This window comes from Sciurus vulgaris (genome assembly GCF_902686455.1).
Source record: "Sciurus vulgaris genome assembly, chromosome: 6".
In the NCBI taxonomy this organism is placed as follows: Eukaryota; Metazoa; Chordata; class Mammalia; order Rodentia; family Sciuridae; genus Sciurus; species Sciurus vulgaris.
In genome coordinates this window covers 133,620,419-133,638,744 of record NC_136466.1, presented here as the reverse complement: position 1 = coordinate 133,638,744, position 18,326 = coordinate 133,620,419, and the positions used below count along the sequence as shown (strand labels likewise).

Genomic DNA, 18,326 nt, shown 5'->3' with positions numbered 1-18,326 from the left:
ACTGTTCCTTTAGGTTTCATTTCTGTATAGCCGCTTGAGACTAACTGATATGCTTCAGTAGAGTTTGTTCTCTCATAGATTAATTTAGGTCGTAGGTTTAAAAATCTATATGATAATTCAAACATTTGGAATTTCAAGTCCAGTTATAACTGGTCCACTCTACTATAACAAGATATCCACAGTTCCAAGTGAAATAAGTAAGAATACATTGGATAAGCAGTATCTAGCTATAGAGATCTCATAAACATCTCGACCAGTATGGTACATTAACCTATGTTTTTATGAGAGGAAATGAAGTTCAGAGGACATACACTTAAACACCCATAGCCTAGGTATCAGAAACACTATTGTTCAGTATAAGGCTGGAGAGGTAGATTTGGGCACATACACACACATACACACTCACTCATCAGACCAGTGGGACCCAGATGACAGTATTCCATGGGCAGAGACTTTGGAAAGTTTCAATTAATTAATAAAGTTAGTAATGTCATTAGACTACAAAAATCATTTTGGAAATCAGTTGTCCTAATATATTCATTTTGTAAATCAATTGTCATCATGTTCTCATAGTCTCTCCACATGTCTGATGAATTCAATGTCAGCTCTAAGCATCACATTTTAGGAGGACCATCGCAAGTTTTGTGACATGAGAGGAAGGTAGCAAGTTAAAGGGGATTTAAACGTAATTAAAATGGTCAAAAAGTCTGGACGAAAATAGGAAAATGAAAGAGAATCTTAGTTAAATGAAAATTGTTTCTCAGTATTAGTGGAAGCAGGAAAAAGCTTAGCTCCTCATGTCACCCAAGAATAGAAACAGGACCAAGGGGTAAACTACCAACAAGAATTCAGGTTCAACTCCAGAAGAATTTTCTAGTCTTAATACTTTTCAGTATTTGAAGAGGCTGCCCTGTATTCACAGAGAATGTGAAAAAATGAAAAGTACCTTCATACTGTTCTTCTCTTGGTCCTTAATTTTACAGATGTGAAAATTGAGGTTTGGCAAGATTAAGTGAATTGATGAAGGTGATGAAAAGTCACTGTGGATGCAGGCTCGTAATTCTTTCTCCCATGCAAAACTAAGTGTTCTTTCCACAACTTCATGCCATCGCCAAAGCAGTGAACTTATTATTGTTTTCATTTATTCATAAAATGTTTAATAATTAACCAAACACAGTCCATTTGGAGGCTTTGCAAAAAAAAAAAAAAAAATCATGGCATTGAGCAGAGTTTGTTGAAAGAGACTAATTTTGGATTATAAATGACTAGCACTGAGACTGGGATATAGCTATTGTTGAATAAATTGAACAGAACTGAATGAAATGGGCTGTGGGGGTGAGTGGTGGGCATTCAACATGCTTCCAAGATCATGTGAACTAGGATTCAGAATTGGTTCAGAAAAACAGGTCTAAGTGAGACTGGTACAGTCAGGGGAAAGAAAAGAAAAATGAGGACAAAGAAAGAGAAAGCAGGGTAAGTAACAGATAAAGCATAAGAGTCAGAACTACAGGATCTGCTTTGGAAATCAAAACTGTTATATTCAGGTAGATTTAAATATAGTTGGGCTGGGAAGTAAGGTTTAAAAATAGTTTTTCTTCCAATTTACATATAATTTTTAAAAAAATGATACAGTAAATAAATGACATATATCAATTGAGTACTTCCTTTCATACACTTTTATTTGGGGATCAGACCAATTCTAGTCATTTAAAGTCTCTTGTATGATGTTTTTTAAAGAAAAATTCTGTATTAAACATTTTCTAGAGGAAATGTTCATTAGTTCATATAAAGCTATTTTCCCCAGTTAAAAGGATAATGTAAGCTCATATTGATTTTTGTGTATTTCAGAAATGGATTTTCTCTCCATTTGAAAAAAGAGGCTTCAACTTCATTAGCAAACTATTGTTTTAAATTAAATTTCCAATAAGTGTACTTGGGTGTGAATTCAAGGAAAAATATTTTGCAAAACTAAAAAGAAAATTTAACATCCCTTACTCAGAAATCATTCTAGTGGTTTTGCAAAACTGAAACATTTTGAGGGTTAATTATTGCCAAGGATTTTTTAAATATGGTTTCTAACCACACATGTCCCACAAAAACTGCTCTTTAAGGCCACCTTCCCTTCCTTACATAAGGTAATAGTGACATCTTGTGGTCAGATTTTACTTTAAAAAGATACATATAATCAAAGTACAGAAATACGCTTTGTTTTTATTGCAAAACTATTCAATTTCTCCTTACACTTCCAAATACTTTTCTAGTGATTATCCACTATGCAAATCTGCCTTAATTCTTGTTAAATTTATTAGATAAAATCATAAATATGTAAGCCATATTGAGGGCATATTCACTCGATATAATGAGAACAGCAAGTCATTTCTGTGGTCATACTCCCCCAAACTCAAAACCCCAGTCTTGCCAAGAGGAAAATATCACACAAATTTGACTTGAGAGGCAGTCTCCAAATAACCTGACTGTCTGCAGAATTTTCAACGTCATCAAAAACAAGGAAAATGGGAAGCTATCACAGTTGAATGAAAGCTAAGAGACATAAAACTAAACACAACATGATATCTTGGATGGAATTCTGCAACAGAAAATAGGGCATTATGGAAAATGTAGTTAAATTCAATAAAAATTGGAGTTTGGCTAACAAATGCATTGATGTCAGTTTCTTAATTGTGGCATGCACGATGGTGATGTACAGCATTAACAATAGGAGAAGCTGGATGAATGGTATATGAAAATAGAACTCTATATATCTTTGCATCTGTTCTGTAGGTCTGACACTATTTTGAAATTTAAAGGTGCATTGAAATTAGAAAAATCCTCTAAAATTATGAAAAATCATTGGTTTCATGAAGTAAACTATATTACTCTTTCCAAAAATCAGAAACAAAATATAAACAGAAGAAAAAGATTTTATGATTTCTGAATTATACATATGATTGCTCCAGGTCATATGTAATAAATTTACATCACTAAAATAACAAATATCAAACATTTTATTTCTTAAAACCTTGGGACTTGACCACAGATAATACATCTCTGAATTCTTCCTCTTGGTTCTTCCCAACCACAAACAAGAAAATTTCACTACGGACTTACTTTGTCATGGACTACCTCTGACGTTACCCCTGGCCTCTGATCCTCCTCCACTGCCTGTCCCACTCCTCCTTCTGGTTTCACCTAAGAACTTTTGTACTTGCTGATCTACACAGCTAGAACCTTCTTCCCTCAGAAATCTTCATGGCTCAATCCATTTCCTCAATTTTTCTGTTCAATTGCCCCTTAGTAGAGAAATATTTCCTGACCACTTATACAAAAAAGCAAACTCCACCATGACTTCCTGTTCCTTTTCCCTACTTTATCTCTGTTCCAGAGAGTTTACACCACACTTAATAGCACACATGTGTTTGTTTTCTGTCTCCTTGAACCAGCATGTAAGTTGAGTTTTGTTTGTTTGTGTCTCAGTTGAGTCCTCATGGCCTGGCATGGCATCAAGCTCATGACAGATAATCATGTTTGTTCAATTAAGTTAACATCCTCTCATCTAAAACTGGTATCTACCATTTTCGTCCTGTGAACTGCAGGTACAAAGAGGAGAAATGTCATCTGCCTTGCAGGTACCACCACACCTGCAAATGGGAGTCCTCAGCTCCCATTTCTGTTCCCTGTCTGCTCTGGCTCTGTATTCTGTGCACTGTGTATTTGCCATCTACTCCTGGCTCCCTTCTTCACTGTGTTTGTTGTACTGGGAGTTAAGCCCTGAGGTCTAGCTCTTCTGGGCTCTTCTGATGATTGGCTCCTAGCTGGATTTCGCCAAAGTGTAAGAGGAGAGAGAAGTTAAGGAATTCTTTCTCTGTGTCTCCTGTGTTTCACATCTGAATTTCCCCATGATACCTGATTCCTCAGGTGGGCCCTCTGTCAGGTACAGTTCTCTCTGGGCTCTGGTAATGATTTTTCCTCCTTTGCCCCTTCAGACAGTGGGTAGGCCTGTCTGCCTGTTGCCCATCTCTGAGTGTTTCAATACCCCATGTTTGTTCTTCTAACTCTGAACACACCTAAGTTCATTAATTTAATTCATTTAAAGATCTTCCTTTATACCATATGTGGTGAATTTATTTTCTAATCCTTGCCCAGAATGATATCCAAAGGCAATATTTTTCATGTATGTAGAAGGTATTCAAATGACCTAGAAGGCTTTTTAAACTGTTTGGGTACTATTCCCAATTTCTGATTTAGAAGATATTAGGGATCCGCAAATTTATATTTCAAACAGGTTCCCAGGTGATGTTGGTACTAATTGTCTTAAATCCACACAGTGAACATCACTGTCCTGCAGAATACTCTTTCATGATCCTAAGTTGCATATTCTGAATGTCATGAATGAAAGCTTCCCAAAAATTGGAAATGGAGGTTGTAAGGGTGTTGGAGGGCACACTCAGGGAAAAGAGGGCCTGTTCCTTCCTTAGGATGTACAGAAGATTTCAGCTTGCTGATCCCAGTTGCTGATATTGAAGAAGGCTAACTAATCATAGTAACAGGTAACCCTTATTGAATGTTCACAGTGTGCCTGACACTCTTCCAGGCACTTTGAAGTAATATTACTGCATTTCAATACAGCAACATCCTTATCAAGTAGATATGTTGCTACATACATTTTGAAGATGAGTAAAAGGAATACAGACAGGCTAAGTGACTTATCAGAGGATGGCAAAGCTAATAAATAGAAGGTCAAAAGTTTTCTTATGAAATCTAACTCCAGTGGGCATGCTTTTTCACTAATCTGAAAAAGAGATGCTTTGGGATCAGAATGCATGGGTGACTGCCCTCTATCTAAACTTTTATTAAGATATTCTTAGCGTTTCCTGATAACCAAAAGGCCACAGTCATGAAAATTCTACTTCTTTGCACACAAATTCTCTGTAGTAATGATGATATTTTAATTAAATTGTTATATAACTAATTTGAGAACTTGAATGACATAGAGTAGTCAAGAATAAAGAAGGAAAGAAAACTATGTTTCCTTGGAGAACTCCAGGTGCTACAAAGCCTAAGGATATTTGTCATCCATTTTTTTTGAACTAGAGATTGAAGTCATTTTTTGGTGACACATTGAAGTTCAAATTCACTGTACAAAGGACAGTTTGAGGGACATTAATACTTGAACAATGATATATGAAAGCCATTCATGAGGCTGTTGATGGTTACTTCTGTGTGTATAGATGTGTATGTTTGTGTGGGTACAGTGAACTTAAACACATACAATATAGACCTGCTTCCTATTCAACCCAGACCCCACTGTGTATTATTCTAATCATTCAGTCAATGAACTCTAATGTCCTATCTCCCCTTGACTTTTAAATGTTCTTCTGAGGCATCCCATCTTTCTTTTCTATTTCAATGCTGGAAAAATTAAGCATCTAGATTTCTACCTGCAGATTTAGGTTTCTGCAATTGAACACACCTCAACAATATTGTAACAGTTTAGCCTAGAAATTTAGTGCAAGAAGAGTATTAATACAGAGAACTGGAGATAGAAAGTCTGCTTGCAGAAATCCAGAAATGCCCCTCTTAAAGGGAAGTCACCATCATTAGTCTCCACTGCCTGCAGTACAGAAGAAAAGGATATATTATTCATACAGAAAAATGTGAAAATTGACCCTTATCTCACACCATACACAAAAATCAGTTCCAGGTGAAGTAAAACTAAAATATAAGAAGAAAAACAAATTATAAAAATTTTGGAAGATATTATATCTGTAGCTTGAAGGATGAAAAGCACTTTTAAAACTGGATTTTAAAAATGAGCAAAGCATAAATATGACCACTTTGAAGCAAAGAAATTCTGTTCATCAAATGATCTAATAAAATGAAAGTCAAGCCATAAACTGAGAAATGTATTTGCAAATTGTTAAAAAAGGTGAAAAAAATCCTAAATGGGCATTTCATAGAAAAGGAAATAGAAACGTATAAGCTTAAAAATATAATTAAATTCATTAGTAAGCAGGGAAATGTAATTTAGAACCACAAATTTTATACTTACTAAAAGAGCAAAAACTTAGAAGTCTGACAACATCAAGTGTTGCTAATGATAAATTGCTAGCAAGTAGAAGACTTCTGTGGAAAACAATTTTGTCCCCTCCTAAATTTGAAGATGATCCTGTCATTCCATTTCTAATATATACCACAAAGACATGTATATTCAAAAAGGATTGTATGAAATAACCCAAAGTGAGAAACAATAAAAATGTTAACAAGAAGATTAGTTTATTGAGATCTATCCACAGAACACAATAAAATAGCTCTCCCTTATCCATAAGGGGCACATTCCAAGACTTCCAGAGAATGCCTGAAACCCTGGATAGAATTCACCCCTATGTAGACTATGTTTTCCCTATGCTCTGCAGTGCTGTCACATAGTACCAATTTATCTGTCTATTCATGTTTTATGCTTCCTTTGGATCACAACTCTTGCACTTTAGGCCTATCATTCTGTAACACAGAGGTTTGTTAGCACCAGTACTACAATGTAACAACAGTTGATCTGATAACTCAAATTTATTCTAACTCACTAGCAAGCAGGTAATATATACAGTGTGGATACACTGGGCAAAGGGATGATTTCCATCAAAGTCATGACAAAATGAGACAGAGTGAGATCTTATAACTACTCAGAATAACATGCAATTTAAAACTTACAGGACTGGGGTTGTGGATCAGTGGTAGAGTGCTCACCTGGCATGCATGAGACCCTGGGTTTGATCATCAGCACCACATAATAAAATAAAGGTACTGTGTACACCTAAAACTAAAACAAAAAATAAAAATAAAAAATAAAAAAATAATAAAAGTTACATATTGTTCAGTTCTAGAATTTTTTTTTTTTTTTTTTGGATAACTGAAAACATGGAAGGCAAAACTGTGGATAAGAGGAAGATACTATACTACATAAATATAAAAATAACTACAACAACAAAACTCAACCTGGATGTATCTCAGAATCTTAAAGCTGAATGATTAAATCTATCACAGAGGAGACTACATAGCATGATTTCATTTATAAAAAGTTTAAAAATATGCAAAACTGAATGTATTGTTGACACTGCCTTGAATGGTCACATAAGTTGCTTATTATAGCTCAAGTATAGGACTGCCATTCAGAAACAAATATTCAGGAATATCCACTCATGATAAAACCACACAGAAAAAACAAAAGAACAACAATGTTCAGGACAGTGGCCACCTCTTTGCAAGAAGGGATGGGAATGGTAGCACAGTGGAGGGGAAACTCTTCAAAGCATCTGGTGATGTTCTAATTTTCTGAGCTGGGCAGTGGGTATGTAGGTCTTTATTTTGTTTCACTGTTTAAAGTTCATAAAAATATTTTCAATATTATCTTGTATATATCTGATATTAAATTACAATTGTTGGAAGCACTCGCTGGTTCTACTTCTGTGCCTTGATACAGAGCAAACCTGTTTCCAGTTTACCCTACAACTACGTTCACTGCCACCATCAACAGCTTTTTAGTTCCCAAAATTCATAAAAAAATATCAGCTTCTCATTTAAGTTCTCTTCAGGGTTCAACACTATTTGGGATTCTCTAATATGCTAGCTGCAAACCACACTGGCAAGGCCTTTTTTCTTCCTATAATAATGTTTTTCTTCCTTTACCTTGGCAAAGTTGCTCTAATTAACCAACTCCAAAAGGTCCAAACTACTTTCTTCTCATCCAAAATACTATTCCAAGGCAATTTCACTTATGCCCTTTATTGACTCCCTCATCTGTATTTCCTGTTTCTAGAACAGACCTTTGTCCTTCTACCAAGATGTTCCCCTAGCAATTCAATTTAAGGTATCCAAAACTGGACTCATCATATTTCATCAAGATATGGTTGTCCTCCACACATGAGGAATAACTCTGCGCAGTATCCATACAATTTTCCAAGAAGGATTATTAAGGTTATCCTTAGGAGCTGTGTCGCTTTTCCCACCTCCCACATACACACTTAGTCAAGTATACATCCTAATGTCTCTCCTGGAGATTATCCTCTTCATTGCACTTCAGCTAGCCTTGTTCCCAACTCACTGCTTTTCTCTTGGGGATTGCAATATTTTTGTGAGTGCTTTCTGAACCTCTGATCTGTTTTTTTATTACTTTTCATTGTCATCAGTTCTCTCTCCTGTATGTCACCATTTCTCTTCTCATAGTTTTCCCATGGCTGTCCAACTTCTACTGGAACATAAGAAAAATTACATGACACACAAGTCTCTGCACACAGAAGTAGTCTTTAAAATATCATTAATTTTCCAAATTATCTTCCTCAAATTTGATCTTGGGTAAACAGACTATTAGACTTTGGTATGAAGCATCAGCATAATTTGGAATTCCAATTTGAAGTTTTAATGTCATCAGATATATTCAGCAACTAATGGTCTGACAGAATTATATGTAATTCATCTCTGCAGATTCTGGTGATATATTATTTTAGTTGCTCATTTCTTACTTCTAAGCTAAATTTTGACTTATACAAGAAACAATCTGTATCCAATAAATATAAATTTAAAATTGCAGAGAAGAAAATACCAAAAATAAACTTTGTTAACATTTAGCTGCATTTCTTTCCTGAGTTTTTCTATGTGTCATTATGTGTGTATCTTTAGAATGTCATGCACTTTATACAGTTTTTAATCTAAGTTTTTAAGTTCATTATTTTTAAAAAGAATTAAAATAATTTTCAGTTGTAGATGGACACAATACCTTTATTTGATTTATTTTTATGTGGTACTGAGGATCAAATTCAGTGCCTCACATGTGCAAAGCAAGCACTCTAACACTGTACCACAATCCCAGCACATAAGTGCATCTTTATTTCTAAATTATTTTACTATTTTATGGATGTTGTTCCAATGATTTCATAAGTATTACATATAAAATTCAAATGTATGATAGTTTATATAATCAGTCCCCTATTAGTAGGTTATTTATAGCATCTAATTATATAAAAATACTGTATAAAGACCATACAAAGCATGTAGGTATATATAAGATTATACATATAATTATGTGTATACACACACACATATGTATTAAGTGTATGTAGTATTTACTACTAAGAATTGAGCAAGATATATTGCCAGGCATGAAGCAAATTATACATATATATATATATATATATATATATATCTTTTCATATATCCATCCCAGTTCTCTCTCTCACTTTCTCACTTTTTCCTTGAGGTCATTTTCTTGTTTCAGACTATATTAAAAGGTTCACACTAATTCTAAGACCCCTGAACTAAAGGGCATGCTTCTAGGGCTATTCCTTGTCTCCCTCCCTAATTATATAATTTCTATATAACTATAGAAAATAGCTCCTACAGGAAGAGGAAGAAGAGACAGAGTGGAGACTCAAATGCAAATCTGAAGGAGAAAGAAAGCAGTCCAGAGGGGCAAAGTGTCCACCAATTAGAAAGACAGAAAAAACTGTTCTTATGGAGGACCGGGAAGCTGGATTGAAGAATTTCAGACCACCCACTCCTAGAGAAACTAACTGCCTTTGCCTGCAGTTTGGCAGTCCTGGACACTTTAAACCCTGCTGATTACAGAATGGGGACTTAGATCTGCTGTAGGATTAGGTGGCAGTCATGGTGCCACCCTCAGTGAGCCTCTCTCCCCTGACAAAGCTAAACTTTTACCTGGAAGTAGGACAGCAATTGACCTACTATCTCCAATAAAACGTGTGTGTGTGTGTGTGTGTGTGTGTGTGTGTGTGTGTGTGTGTGGTTTAATTGGAAAAATTATATTGAGTCACTCCCTTTGAATTGTGAATATTTCCTCAGGGTTAGAAGTAATGGACATTTTAAAAGGCTGAGCTATATCAACAAAATATTCTCCGGAAAGGTGGTAGCAATTTACTTTCCCATTGTGAATACAACACTTTGATATATATTTATAAATTATTTGAGACTAACTACTTGAGTTATTCTAGGAAAAATTATGTTTTAGGCCAACTTATATTGATGTGAATTTGCAAAAATATAATGAATGAGAGAAAAATCATTGTTTTTCCCCTATGTCATATTACAAACAAGTTTCCATAAGTGGGATTGCTTCACTTGCCAAAGGCATTGATGTAGCAAATGTAGCCTTATGTTCTAAATATAACAGATTACTGCCATGTGCATGACTTAAGGAACACTGTGTTGTGCAAATTGAATGAACATTTGAATTATATGTTTGAATTTCAAATAATTCATATTTCAGACCTGTTCATATTTCAATGATAGAGAAAAGGAAAAATATGTAACCACATAATTTGGGTATAATCAGTTTGTTGGGACACATAAACCATATTGAAATCTGGTCTTATATCCAAAAAAGTATATTCAGATTCATTAGTTTCTCCCTAAGAAGTCCTTACTGTGGAGGAAGAGATAGAAACAATGTATGAATAGAGAGAATGGGATGTAGGAAAACTCAGCAGTTTGATATTTAAGGAAAGATGATATATATATTTAGCCTCTTGGGGGCTCAATTCTAGACTGAGTAGATCGAGTGGATCAATACTCTTTTTGTGTGTACCAGGGATTGAACCCAGGGGGTGCTTAACCCCTGAGCCACATCCCCAGTCCTTTTTATTTTTAATTTGAGACAGGGTCTCACTAAATTTCTTTGGGCCTTGCTAAATTGCTGAGGTTGGTTTTGAACCTGTGATTCACCTGCCTCAAGCTCACAAGCCACTGGGATTACAGGCATACTTCAGTACTTCTCTTGATCCTGTTTTTATTTACAAATTGAAATTTCATTCATTACGAATACTTTGGTATTTTTATTTAAAAAGCATTTTGATAAAACAGTTTATGTTGAGTGTTCAGTTTTTTGATACACCCTTAATTATTGTAGCAGAGGAAAGAGACCCTCTCCTTATTCCTGGCTTAGTGTGTGTGCCCTGGTCACTCTTTCTTCCCTTCTTGTTCGGGAGATCAGAATGTTCATGTGGTCACTGAAAATGTCAGAAGTCCCTACTGTGTCCTCCAACCACATCTTTCCTCCTCTTTTTCATGCTTCTAAATGCTTCCCTCTTTCTTATCTCACTACCACCAAAAGAACTATTTTGGTGGGGGGGGGTAATTTGGAAATTGAACCCAGGAGCACTTAACCACTGAGCAACATCTCAACCCTTTTTCTTTTTTATTTTGAAACAGGATCTCAATCAGTTTCTTAGAGTCTTGCTAAATTGCTGAGGCTGGCTTTGAACTTGCATCTTCCTGCCTCAGTCTTCCCAGTCACTGGGATTACAGGTGTCAGCCAACTCTTAAATACATTCTACTCCTAGATGTTTTTCTCTTAGCCAGTGTAGACAAACTCAGAGACAGTAGTCTGTCTAGAGATAAAATTTCTTCTCAAATATTTACTACAAAAAATACAATCCTCTAGTGCTAGGGAGGAGATAGCTGTGAACAAAGAAGATAAGATTGCTGTTGTCATGGAATTTACATTACTGGAAATGTATAAAGATATGATTGGGAATAGTGACAAGTCACACACTTTGGCAAATAAAAGGAAGAAATATAACAAAAATTAAGGTTACACCATCAAAACCTAAAAAAGATCTTCAAAAGATACAGTTGTCTGATCTAGTAAGATAGCAATGAATGAGGTAGATATAAAGTGTCTAATTTGAACTTCAATTATGACAAAGAAGGGGCTATAGCATAGTTATAGTTTGCCTAAGACACAAGTTCACATAGTTAATATTTTTTTTTTAATTGTAAACAAATGGGATACATGTTGTTTCTCTGTTTGTACATGGCGTAAAGGCATACCATTTGTGTAAACATAAATTTACATAGAGTAATGTTGTTTGATTCATTCTGTTATTTTTTCCCTTCCCCCCACCCCTCCCACCCGTCTTTACCCTCTATACAGTAGTTCCTTCCTCCATACTTGCCCCCCTCCCTAACCCTAACTCTAACCCTAACACTGACCCTTCCCTCCCCCCCATTATGTGTCATCCTCCACTTTTTAGTGATATCATTTGTCCTTTGGCTTTTTGAGATTGGCTTATCTCACTTAGCATGATATTCTCCAATTTCATCCATTTGCCTGCAAATGCCATAATTTTATCATTCTTTATGGCTGAGTAATATTCCATTGTATATATATACACCATAGTTTCTTTATCCACTCATCAATTGAAGGGCATCTAGGTTGGTTCCACAGTCTGGCTATTGTGAATTGAGCAGCTAGGAACATTGATGTGGCTGTATCTCTGTAGTATGCAGATTTTAAGTCCTTTGGGTATAGGCCAAGGAGTGGGATAGCTGGGCCAAATGGAGGGTCCATTCCAAGTTTTCTAAGGAATCTCCACACTGCTTTCCAGAGTGGCTGCACTAATTTGCAGCCCCACCAGCAGTGTATGAGTGTACCTTTCTCCCCACATCCTCGCCAACACCTGTTGTTGCTTGTATTCTTGATAATCTCCATTCTAATTGGGGTGAGATGGAATCTTAGGGTGGTTTTGATTTGCATTTCTCTTATTACTAGAGATGTTGAACATTTTTCCATATGTTTGTTGATTGCTTGTAGATCTTCTTCTGTGAGGTGTCTATTCATTTCCTTAGCCCATTTGTTGACTGGATTATTTGAATTCTTGGAGTAGAGTTTTTTGAGTTCTTTATAGATTCTGGAGATTAGTGCTCTATCTGAAGTATGATTGGCAAAGATATTCTCCCACTCTGTAGGCTCTTTCTTCGCATTGCTGATAGTTTCCTTTGCTGAGAGAAAGCTTTTTAGTTTGAATCTATCCCGGTGGTTGATTCTAGCTTTTATTTCTTGTGCTATGGGAGTCCTGTTAAGGAAGTCTGGTCCTAGACCAACAAGGTGAAGATTTGGACCTACTTTTTCTTCTATAATCTGCAGGGTCTCTGGTCTGATTCCGAGGTCCTTAATCCATTTTGAGTTTAGTTTCGTGCATGGTGAGAGATATGGGTTTAGTTTCATTCTGTTGCATATGGATTTCCAATTCTCCCAGCACCATTTGTTGAAGAGGCTATCTTTTCTCCATTGCATATTTTTGGCCCCTTGGTCTAGTATGAGAAAATTGTATTTATTTGGGTTTGTGTCCGTGTCCTCTATTCTGTACCATTGATCTACCTTTCTATTTTGGTACCAATACCATGCCGTTTTTGTTACTATTGCTTTGTAGTAGAGTTGAAGATCTGGTATTGCAATACCCCCTGTTTCACTCTTCCTGCTAAGTATTGCTTTAGCTATTCTGGGTTTCTTATTCTTCCAGATGAATTTCATAATTGCTTGCTCTATTTCTGTAAGGTACATCATTGGAATTTTAATTGGAATTGCATTGAATTTGTATAGCACTTTAGGTAGTATGGCCATTTTGACAATATTAATTCTTCCTATCCAAGAACATGGAAGATCTTTCCATCTTCTAAGGTGTTCTTTAATTTCTTTCTTTAGTGTTGTATAGTTCTCATTGTAGAGGTCTTTCACCTCTTTTGTGAGATTGATTCCCAAGTATTTTATTTTTTTCGAGGCTATTGTGAATGGGGTAGTTTTCCTAATTTCTCTTTCTGAAGATTCATCACTTATGTATAAAAATGCGTTGGATTTATGGGCATTGATCTTGTAACCTGCTACTTTACTGAAATCACTTATGAGTTCTAAGAGTTTTCTGGTGGAATTTCCAGGTTCCTCTAAATATATAATCATTTCATCAGCGAACAGGGATAGTTTGAGTTCTTCTTTTCCAATTCGTATCCCTTTAATTTCTTTGGTTTGTCTAATTGCTCTGGCCAGAGTCTCAAGAACGATGTTGAATAGAAGTGGTGAAAGAGGGCATCCCTGCCTTGTTCCAGTTTTTAGGGGGAATGCTTTCAGTTTTTCACCATTTAGAATGATATTAGCCATGGGCTTAGCATAGATGGCCTTTACAATGTTAAGGAATGTTCCCACTATCCCTATTTTTTCTAGTGTTTTGAGCATGAAGGGGTGCTGTATTTTATCAAATGCTTTTTCTGCATCTATTGAAATAATCATGTGATTCTTGACTTTAAGTCTATTAATATGGTGAATTATGTTTATTGATTTCCGGATGTTGAACCAACCTTGCATCCCTGGGATGAAACCCACTTGATCGTGGTGCACTATCTTTTTAATATATTTTTGTATGCGATTTGCTAAAATTTTGTTGAGAATTTTTGCGTCGATGTTCATTAAGGATATTGGTCTGAAATTTTCTTTCCTTGATGAGTCTCTGTCTGGTTTAGGTATCAGTGTGATATTGGCTTCATAGAATGAGTTTGGGAGGATTCCCTACTCTTCTATTTTATGGAATACTTTGAGAAGTATTGGAATGAGCTCTTCTTTAAAGGTTTTGTAGAACTCGGCTAAGAACCCATCTGGTCCCGGACTTTTCTTTGTTGGTAGGCTTTTGATGACTTCTTCTATTTCAGTACTTGAAATTGGTCTATTTAAATTGTTTATGTCCTCCTCGTTCAGTTTAGGCAATTCATATGTCTCTAGAAACCTGTTGATGTCTTCGAAATTTTCTATTTTGTTGGAGTATAGATTTTCAAAATAGCTTCTAATTATGTTTTGTATTTCAATCCTGTCTGTTGTGATATTTCCTTGTTCATTCCGAATTTTAGTGATTTGGGTTTTCTCTCGTCTTCTCTTTGTTAGTGTGGCTAAAGGTTTATCAATTTTGTTTATTTTTTCGAAGAACCAACTATTTATTTGTCAATTTTTTGTATTGTTTCTTTTGTTTCAATTTCATTGATTTCAGCTCTGAGTTTAACTATTTCCTGTCTTCTACTACTTTTGGTGCTGGTCTGTTCTTCTTTTTCTAGGGCTTTGAGCTGTAGTGTTAGGTCGTTTATTTGTTGAGTTTTACTTCTTTTATTAAATGCGCTCCATGAAATAAATTTCCCTCTAAGTACTGCTTTCATAGTGTCCCAGAGATTTTGATATGATGTTTCTTTGTTCTCATTTACCTCTAAGAAATTTTAATTTCCTTCCTAATATTTTCTGTTATCCATTCATCATATAATAGCATATTGTTTAATCTCCAGATGTTGGAATAGTTTCTGTGTTTTACTCTTTCATTTATTTCTAACTTCAATCCATTATGATCTGATAGAATACATGCTAGTGTCTCTATCTTCTTGTATTTGCTAACATTAGCTTTGTGGCATAATATATGGTCTATTTTAGAGAAAGGATCCATGTGCTGCTGAGAAGAAAGTGTATTCGCTCTTGGTTGGATGGTATATTCTATAAATGTCCGTTAAGTCTAAATTATTGATTGTGTTATTGAGATCTATGGTTTCTTTGTTCAATTTTTGTCTGGAAGATCTGTCCAGTGGTGAGAGAGGCGTGTTAAAATCACCTAGTATTATTGTGTTGTGGTCTATTTGGTTTCTGAAATAGAGAAGGATTTGTTTGACATACATAGATGAGCCACTGTTTGGGGCATAGATGTTTATGATTGTTATATCTTGCTGATTTATGCTTCCCTTAAGCAGTATGAAATGTCCTTCTTTATCCCTTCTAACTTTGGCTTGAAGTCCACATTATCGGAAATGAGGATGGATACTCCAGCTTTTTTGCTGAGTCCATGTGCATGGTATGTTTTTCCCCATCCTTTCACCTTTAGTCTATGGGTATCTTTTTCTATGAGGTGAGTCTCTTGCAGGCAACATATTGTTGGATCTTTCTTTTTAATCCAGTCTGCCAGTCTATGTCTTTTGATTGATGAATTCAGGCCATTAACATTCAGGGTTATTATAGAGAAATGATTTGGTTTCCCGGTCATTTGGTTCATTTTTAAAATTTTGTTTATTTATTTGTTTGACACAACTTGTTTCCTCCTTTATTTGACAATTCCTTTAGGATAATTCCTCCCTTTGCTGATTTGCTTCTTTGTTTTTCATCTCTTCCTCATGGAATATTTTGTTGAGAATGTTCTGTAATGCTGGCTTTCTTTTTGTAAATTCTTTTAGCTTTTGTTTATCATGGAAGGATTTTATTTCATAGTCAAATTTGAAGGTAAGTTTTGCTGGGTATAAGATCTTGGTTGGCATCATTTTCTTTCAGGGCTTGAAAAATGTTGTTCCAGGCCCTTCTAGCTTTTAGGGTCTGGATTGAAAAATCTGCTGATATGCGTATTGGTTTCCCCCTGAATGTAATTTGGTTCTTTTCTCTCACAGCCTTTAAAATTCTGTCTTTATTTTGTATGTTAGGTATTTTCATTATAATGTGCCTTGGTGTGGGTCTGTTGTAATTTTGTGTATTTGGAGTCCTATAAGCCTCTTGAACTTGATTTTCCATTTCATTCTTCAGATTTGGGAAATTTTCTGATATTATTTCATTGAATAAATTGTTCATTCCTTTGGCTTGTTTCTCCAGACCTTCCTCAATCCCAATAATTCTTAAATTTGGCCTTTTCATGATATCCCATAGTTCTTGTAGATTCTGTTCATGATTTCTTACCATCTTCTCTTTTGTTCAACTTTGTTTTCAAGGTTAAATATTTTGTCTTCAATGTCTGAGGTTCTGTCTTCCAGGTGTTCTATCCTATTGGATATGCTTTCTATGGAGTTCTTAATTTGGTTTATTGTTTCCTTCATGTCAAGGATTTCTGTTTGGTTTTTTTTCAATATCTCTAACTCTTTATTGACATGATCTTTTGCTTCCTGTATTTGCTCTTTTAACTGTCGATTGGTGCGATCATTCAATGCTTGCATTTGCTCTTTCATCTCATCATTTGCTTCTCTGATCATTTTAATTATGAACATTCTGAACTCCTTTTCTGTCATTTCTTCTGCCATGCTGTCATTGGGTTTTATTGATGTAACATCTAGATTTGTTTGCAGCATTTTCTTTCCTTGTTTTCTCATATTGTTCAGGTATCAGTGGACCGCTGAGATATTGCAGATTTCCTCTATTGACTTACAATGTCCCTGAGGATTTCTATATATATCCCCCCTTAGCCTTCAGTAGGCTGAAGTCATGGAGGAAGTTGATAATGCGGTGCTCCACAAGGAAGCTGCCTCTCTAGGAGTGGTGGCCTTCAGGTGGGGTATAATCCCTGCTAGTGGGCAGAGGTGCCTCCACTTGTTAACCAATGGTCATCCAAAGGGGACCTAGGCTGCGGGTGAGGCAAGGCCTGTTTGGGCCTGAGTCTCTGGTTTTACCGTCCTTTTGGGGAAACCTCACCCAGCAGGGAAGACTCACCCGGTGGGGAAGTCTCGCTGGTCAGTTCCCTCCTAGAGGTTCCCCTCAATTTACAGCTACCGCCTGGGCTGGGCTGCCTTCCTCTGCAAAGTTCCCAGGGGCCCGGCCCTACCTCCTGGGCCTGGGAGCCTCACCCTTCGCAGATGAATCTCCTTAGGCTGCCCCTCCTCAGAGAATTTGCCCACAGGCCTGGAACCTTCGCTCCGCCCTAAGCCTGTCTCTGTGCGGCTCTTCCACCCAGAAGCCTCCTAGATCCTGGGACCCTGCTCTGCACCTAATCGCCTGGCTGTGTGGCCCCTCCTCTGAGCAGCCACCTGTGGCCCCGAACAATCGCTCTGAGTCCCAGAGACCCGCCACAGGCCTCTTCCTCCAGACAGCCGCCCAGTATTCCGGTGCGGTCACTAGGAGTCCAAGAAACTCACTTCGTGCCTCCTCCTCCCACCAACCACCCGTAGCCCGGGGCAATCAATCACTCCGAGTCGAAGTGACCCTCCCCGTTCCTCCTCCTTCTCCAGATAACCCCCCGGGTGTTCAGGAGCAGTCCCTCTGAGTGGCTCTGAATCCACGTGACCCGCTGCACGGGTCCTCTGGGCAACTGCCCGGAGCTCTGGTGCGGCCACTCAAGACCAAGCGTCCCACCACGCTTCTCCTCCAGGCAGCCCCCCTGTGTTCAGGAGCTGTCACTTTAAGACCAGACAACTCACCACTCGCTTTCTCCTCTGAGCAGCCGCCTGGAGCGCTAATGCAGTCACTGCGCGTCCAAACGGCCCGCCGCGCTTCTCCTCCTCCTCGTCCTACTCCTCCGGGCAGGCCCCGGGGTTCAGAAGTGGTCAGAGTCCAAACAGCTCGCCACGCAGCCCCTTCTCTGGCAACCGCCTGTAGCTCTGGTGTAGTCACCCGAATCCAAGCGGCCGCGCTCCTCTTCCTCCTCCTCGTCCTCAGGGCAGGCCCCGGGGTTCAGAAGCGTCGTTCTGAGTCCAAACAGCTCGCCGCGCGGCTTCTCCTCTGGCAACCGCCTGTAACTCTGGTGCAGTGACTCCGAATCCAAGTGGCCACGCTC

General features: G+C 37.2%; 1 long non-coding RNA gene across 1 annotated transcript in view; it reads right to left on the bottom strand.

The window, feature by feature from the left end:
- Positions 1–6,557: 6,557 nt before the first annotated feature.
- LOC306664810 overlaps positions 6,558–18,326 on the bottom strand; it is a 29,007-nt gene continuing 17,238 nt past the window's right edge. The window contains exons 2-3 of the long non-coding RNA XR_013764805.1: positions 8,096–8,239; positions 6,558–6,814 (exon numbers count right to left, since the gene is read on the bottom strand). This is a non-coding gene — a long non-coding RNA (uncharacterized lncRNA). The remainder of the gene's footprint in view (positions 6,815–8,095; positions 8,240–18,326) is intronic.